Consider the following 5,017-nt stretch of genomic DNA (forward strand, 5'->3'; position numbering starts at 1 on the left):
GGGACACTATGGGACTGGGGACATCTGACTTCCTGGATTTTGGGTTCCTTGAGAGCCTCACGTACTTCCTCACACCCTGTCCCCTTCACACCAGGGCTGTTTTATTGTTTTATAACCTTCTTTAGAGCTTCAGTCGCCAAAGATGCCGATGGGGCTATTCTCCACTTTCTCACTTTACCAAACCCGAAGTCTTGCTGTTTTAAGCAGTTTGGTCACTTGCAAAGGCTTCCCTTCCAGATCTAAGCAAATTATAGAAACCTCTAGGCATGTGGCTACCTTCAACTTTTGCTGAGCTCATTCGCAACAATACAGAGCCAAGTGTTAACTCCAGCTACCCCCCCACCCCCAAGCCCACCCAGCGTCTCCCCAACCACCCTTTACTTATTGAAGCTAAAACAAAATCTCAAATAACTTCTGGTGTAAGCAAGTAAGAAGCGGCCTTTGGCTTTCCTCTTTATTTACCACATCCAAAGCTAAAAAATGATTGAAATAAAGGAGTTGATGGTACTCACAGCGGATGCAGCCAAAGAATCATAAGACATGCCCATCAACCAGCCTTTTCCAAATAGCACTATCTCCCAGTCTCAATAGACATCCCTGAAAAGATGCTATTTGAAAAGCCTGGGGTATTGATATGAATATGACTCCCCCCTTGCATCCTAGATATTTGGAACTATTTAAATGTGAGGGAACAGTTGCAGTGAACCTTTATTTAGTGAATAAAAGTTTAAAGCGGAAGGTTATTTATGGTTCTGCCAGAGGTGGAACCTGAGTGGCTATTTACGAACACGTGATCCCAATAAACTTTGTTTTATGGCTTGAGAGTTGACAAGCCAAAATATAATTCCCACCATAAATTAGGTTAAGAGCATACAAGTGCAGATGCTTGGTTCCTGAAGCAGCAATAGAAAAGTGAGAGGCTCCAGCTAGCGCCGGGCTCAGGAGACAGGTCTGCTCCCAGCTCCCCTGCCCACTAGGAGAGAAAACCAGTAAGTCACTTATTACTTTTTCCAGGACAACTCCAGGGGTGGGGGATTTCTCTGCCCCATCTTTTCCATCTGGTGTGGGGAGAAGTCCCCTGGAAGTTAATTTTAATTTTAGCTTAAACCTAAATCAAGAAATAGAATGGGAATCCTGGTTTTCTCCTCTCCCTTCTAGACATAGAAAGTTAGGAATTGAGGGCTCCCACCTCACAAGAGGGACTTTCTGTCTCTCTCCTCCTCATAATGGGGCATCTGCTTCTGAAGTGGAATAAAACGGGTAGTCTAGGTGGACAGAGAGAAAGGATAAGGATGGAGATGGCTCTGCCTTTGTGATTTCTCAGAGAAGACTGCCATCCCAGAATAAAACTAGAGGAGACTGAAAACTTAAAGCTGGACACCAGCCCCTGTGAGGATCACTGCTTTGTAAGATTGCTTTGTGGGTCCTCCAGCAAAAATGCTGAGGAAATGATGTCATATCCATAGAGCTGGATAACAGTCTAAAGCATTGCCATTTACCTTTAAACCCATCGGTTTTCCTCTTCCTTGGTTATCATTTGGGTCCTCATTTCCCTTGGAAATTGCTCTTTGTTTTGAATTAGAGCAGAAGTAGGAAGGCAAGACCCAGCCTTGCCTGGTCCTTCTTTGGGAAGGAAAAGACAGTTTTAGGGGAGCGCTGGTTGGGGCTGGGGAATTTGAAACCAATCTGAAATTGGAAAAGGGGTCTGAATTGCTCCTAGCGCGAGACAGACGGGGAGCTGGGGCAGGGGACAGATGCAGCGGCTAACCCCCTCCCCAGTGGACCTGCGCCCACCCCGCCGATTGTGCAGAAGAAAACACACAAAGGCCCGTTTTCTCCTCGCTTCCCGTTTTCCCACCGGGGAAACCCTGTTACAGACAGCCTGAGTCGGGCCAAGCAAAAAGTAAGGTTTTGCTCAAGGGGTGCATAGAGTGAGGGAGGTGATGGGGGCCATACTCTCCTACCTCGTGGGTCTGCCCTTGAGCACTGCAGTCTCCCGCTCCGCGCGCGCGGAGAACTTGGCGCAGTTCCTGGGGGCGGGCACCCGAAGCAGGAGGGAGGTCTGCGTATTGGCGGGGTGTCTGGGCCTTGTCATTTTTCTGTGTATCATCTATCTTTATTACCCTGTGGAATTTAAGTGACCCCCGTTTTCATTGCAACAGGTTCGGGACCGTGAGAAACCGCCGCTGTAAGTACCTTCCCGTTTCTTCCGAATCGCGAAGGGGCGGTATTGATAACTGGGGTGGTAGGGGCGAAGGGCCGCGCCAGGGGAGTGGGCGGGTGGAAGAGCAGCCCTGCCTCCCCAGGCCTGGCTGTGAGAGGGGAGCTCGAGTTGGAGGTGGAGGATCTAAGTTGGACTCCTGGAAAGATTTTCTGGGGCCTGGTTTACAGTCACCTAAGTAAGGGAACGGGCTGCGGCCCCTTGGGCTGAGGCCCTTGTCTCCTTGGGCCTCCCTGGACCTTCCCGGCCTTCCCAGGCCTCCCCAGCTCGCACAGGTGCAGCTCCGCCGCAGCGAACGCGTCTGTGAAGAGCTTGCAGCTAATTAGCAGCCCGCCCTATTAACAAGTCGCGGCGAGAATCGCTTTCTGCTCGAATCAACCTGCTGAACACCCAAGCAACGCGATCCCCCTTTGCCGCCCAGCCCAGCTCAACCCGGTCCAGCCTGGCCCAACCTTCTCTAGTTTTTTTATAAAAAGAAGAAAGAAAACAAACAAACAAACAAAAAACCGCAACCCTCTGTGGCTGCGGGTGTGTGGGGTTGGCCGGGTTCCGGGAAGGGCTGCGAATTCTGAGCTTTACGTGGAAGTCCCTCCTCCCCCCTCCCTAGGCCCCAGCCCCAGCCGCGGCGGTTTGGGCCCTGGGTTGGGGAACTCCGGCCGAGCGAGGAGGGAGGGATACGGCCCTTCTAGTTCACCTCTGCTTCTCTGTAACTGCAATTTGAGGATTTCTGCGCCAGAGCCGCTAGCGTCGCAGGCAGACGTGGCCGGGGGAGGGGTGCGGGGGGGGGCAGAGATTCTTGGGGTCTTGGGCTTGGAAGTTTGGATCTTTCTGAGTTGCATATGCCGCCGAAGACAGGTACATTTCTGAGGAAGCCTGTGAAATCTCCAGGAAGGCTCTCTCATTAAGATGATGGTAGTGGGGAGAGAATCAAGGAAAGACCAGTGGCCCCTCCCTCATGCAAAACGGAGATGATTTTATTTTCATAGGAGATGGAATGTGCGAAGATGTTAGGAACCAGGGACCCTCCCTCCCTGGTGAGACATCCTCTCTCTAGGGTCCGGGAAGCTAAGGCTTGGCTCTGGGCCAGGTTTCTGCCCTCCAGGCTGGGCAGCCTAATCGACTCCCTGGGGGGCTGTGTCCACCTCCCAGGAGTGGAGATTCCGCCCAGTACATAGTTCACCTCTAGGAATCAGGCTGTCTCAAGTGAAACAGGGCTCAGGGCTCCAGGCTGGAAAATCCGGTGTCCCCAGGAACTCCTGGTCTTGCCCTCTTCCTGAGGCTGCCCTGGCTCTGGGTGCTTATCTCTGTGGATGCTCCTTGCCTGCAAACCCACGATCAGCACCCTGTAGCTGAACACAGCACAAAAAGCCGGAGACATCAAAAGCATTTGTATGGGCAGTTGAGCGGGAGGTGAATATTTAACGCTTTTGTTCATCAATAACTCATTGGCTTTGACCTGTCTGAACAAGTTGAGCAATAAGGTGAAATGCAGGTCACAGCGTCTAACAAATATGAAAATGTGTACCCTCACCCGGCTCCCCACCCGTCCCAGCAGGCTCCCCCAATTTGTCTGGATAAAGCCTAGGCCCAAGGTCCCCAGGAAGGCAGGTGTGTGGGAGCTCTTGGCATTAGAGGAAGTTGGGGGGAGCCCCCCTGGGACAAGGGAGCTGGGTGTGGGGCAGCCTCAGAGCTCTTGTTAGAATTGGCACCCAGGATATCCCTACAAAATAGCCAAAGCACTGGAACCAGAGGATGGCGGTGGGGGAGTGTGCGGGGAGCGTGCACAGTGCAGAGTAGGAGAAGCCAGCCAACTTTGCCAGGCAGAGGGGGGCTCCACCGCACCAGGCCCAGGTTGAGGCTTGAAAATAATTTTTGAATCATGAGGATAAAATCAAAACAATCAAAAAAAATTTAAACACGTCTAGCCTACAGTCAGGGATCCAAAAGCCCCACCCGAGCCCGGGCATCCCTCTGCCCCTGAAATCCATCCGGGCCCTGAGTGCTCTTGGTGCCCTGAACCGAGGGGTGAGCCCTGGACTGCGCTGGGGCGGGCACTACTCGTGAACTTTTGTACTCTTGTGTGCTGCTGTCGGCAAAGCAAAAATAATGAAACTTTGTGATATGTTTGTAAATGATTTCGAATGACCCCTTGCCCTGCCCTTCACCATTAGTGCGCTGGCCCCAGCCCAGGGCAGCTCGGGGTCTGCAGCAGCAGCCGGACGGAGAGGCCAGCCGGGCTCAGGGCCCTGGAAGGTAAATGCGCGACTTCTTGGAGAACTAGCTTTGTCAGCCAACCTGGCTTGCCCTGACAGTGGGCAGAAGAATGAGCAGAGGATATTCCCTCTTGCCTCTTTTTCTTCTGCCATTGAGGGCATTTGCTCCTTTCTGGAAAATACCACTTGCTAAGGGAGTGGGGGTTATGTGGATCCGGAGAGGGGGTAATAAAGGCGCCATTTCTGGGATGGATTATTTTTCTTCTTTTCTTTCTTTCTCAAGAAGACTGTCCTGACTCCTTGGCTGCTTGGTAACCCCGGCCCTGGTACAAGGATGGGGAACTCGTTGCTGCAAATTGCCACCAAGCGCTTCAGGCTACCTGAACCACCTCTGAAAGGCAGGGTGGCTGCGCTGGGCTGGTGGCGGCTCCGAGGAAGAGGCGGGGGCTGGCAACGGTCTGGGTACTCGCTCTGGGTGGAACCTGGAGGTAGTAACGTTGTCTATATATACCCTGTAGAACCGAATTTGTGTGGTATCCACATAGTCACAGATTCGATTCTAGGGGAATATATGGTCGATGCA

General features: G+C 52.3%; 1 long non-coding RNA gene across 1 annotated transcript in view; it reads right to left on the reverse strand.

The window, feature by feature from the left end:
- The window catches only part of LOC309662610, a 592,813-nt gene that overhangs the window by 534,045 nt on the left and 53,751 nt on the right, over window positions 1-5,017 (reverse strand). The window lies entirely within an intron of this gene.

Source organism: Balaenoptera physalus (genome assembly GCF_965194825.1).
Source record: "Balaenoptera physalus genome assembly, chromosome: 6".
In the NCBI taxonomy this organism is placed as follows: Eukaryota; Metazoa; Chordata; class Mammalia; order Artiodactyla; family Balaenopteridae; genus Balaenoptera; species Balaenoptera physalus.